The 1746-nt window shown below is 49.1% G+C and overlaps 1 protein-coding gene across 1 annotated transcript in view; it reads left to right on the top strand.

The window, feature by feature from the left end:
• Positions 1 to 1746, top strand: part of SLC22A3 (solute carrier family 22 member 3) — a 67732-nt gene that overhangs the window by 58833 nt on the left and 7153 nt on the right.

The raw sequence follows: 1746 nt of genomic DNA, 5'->3' as shown, positions 1-1746 counted from the left end.
TCTTTCCCTTCCCCCTCTTCTCTTCTTGTCTATTTATGATTCTCACTTGTTGAGATTAAGTTGGAAGATCTTTTGTGTACTACAACAGATTAAATGGTCTTTAAAGATAAAATTAGAAAGCTAATGGTTTAGGAAACACAGAAGCCACATGTCTGTGTAATAGAAAGCATTTGATAAGTGTTTCCCAAATCTTGGAAATTAATTGGGTAGCAGCACTTTAAAGACTAGTAAAAAGACACAGAGACCGTGTTCAAATGAGATGTTTGGTTTCCTGGGGACAACTAGCAGTGGGATAGCTTGTGCCTCTGCTAGTTGTCCCATGTGTCCTCTGGCACACAGCAGGTTATCCCGGGTTGGATAGTGGAGGCTGGGGCTAGCACAGTTGCTGGCCCCAGCAGCTTTACTTGGGGTTCTGGGGTCCAGGGAAGTTGCAGCTGAGTTGCTTCTGCAGCTTGGAGCCTGGCTGGCTGCCGGAGTGTGGCTCTGGCCAGCCAAGCTCTGGTTTTGGGTGATGCGCACTGTCCCCACGTGTGCCACCCCAATTTTTTTTCTGTGCAGGATTTTTGACCCCTGGGTCCCCCCCCACTGCAAGGTAGCAGCACAGGAAACATCTGAATGGTCTGCAGCACCACATACCACACAGCCATGCTTGTCTGAACATGGTTAGAGGGTGCATCCCAACAAGCATACACATGTAGTCTGCAGCATTTCAAACCTGTTTGAGGCACTGCAAACTGCGCACGGCGCGTGTGCATCCATTCACTGCGCTAGTAATTCGCAATGCAATGGGTTTTTTTTTAATACTAGGAGATCCTGGTGTCAAAAAAATACGTTGCTAGAAATAGAAGGCACACGCAGCAGCAGCATGTGCTGCTGGAAACTGGAGTCTGGCTGGTGAGAACTATGCTTTGGCTGCCCACCAGGCTCTGAGTGGCCAGCTCGGCACTTCTGCTGCTCTAGGAGGCCCCCAGGACCCCAAGTAAGGCTGCTGGAGCCAGCACCTGTGCTGGCCCCAGCCTCCAATACCCCACCCAGGTCACTTTGCCACTTGCCAGAGTGCATGTGCAGGGACGTCCCCAGGGACAAATAGCATGTGCCTCTGCTATTTGTCCCATGCATGCTTTTGCACATGCGCACTCAACAGGACATGCCCAGAGAAAGAAAATGAACTTTTCCAAGGTTGTTCAGAAAGCCAGGGGTGAAGTGAAGAATATAATTCTGGTTTACCTGAGCCCAATCAGTCTTGTGCTTTAGAGTACTGAGCATGGCATCTTGGAAATATGACTCATTTGCCTCATTTGAAAAAAATGCATTATGCCAAGAGCATTTTTTCTCAATGTTGGTTAGCTTAAATATATGATTACAGCAAGGTTTTATGTCTGCTGATTTAAGATAAATGCTCCACAGAGGAAGAAATTCTAATCTCTTAGCTAGAGTTACCATACATCTGGGTTTTCCCGGACATGTCCTCTTTTTGGGTCCTCCCATCTCTGTTCAGGCGTTTTTGTTTAAATATCAACAAATGTCCAGGATTTTGCTCTGCCTCTGCTCAGCATCAAAGTTTTTCTCAGCACTTCCTGGATTGCTCCAGCAAGGAGCTGCTTGGGGGTGGGGGGAGTGGGGCAGCGGTATCACATGCATGTGCTCACAAGCCCTGGCAGCTGGAGGCAGGTAAGGCCAGGGGTTGGGGAGTGTGCACGCACATGTGTGTGTTGGGGGGGGGGTGCCTGCGGGCGCTCGGGCTGC

Source organism: Alligator sinensis, unplaced genomic scaffold (genome assembly GCF_000455745.1).
Source record: "Alligator sinensis unplaced genomic scaffold, ASM45574v1 scaffold682_1, whole genome shotgun sequence".
NCBI classification, from domain to species: Eukaryota; Metazoa; Chordata; order Crocodylia; family Alligatoridae; genus Alligator; species Alligator sinensis.
The sequence above is the reverse complement of the archived record's forward strand: the minus strand, read 5'-3'. Positions and strand labels throughout refer to the sequence as shown.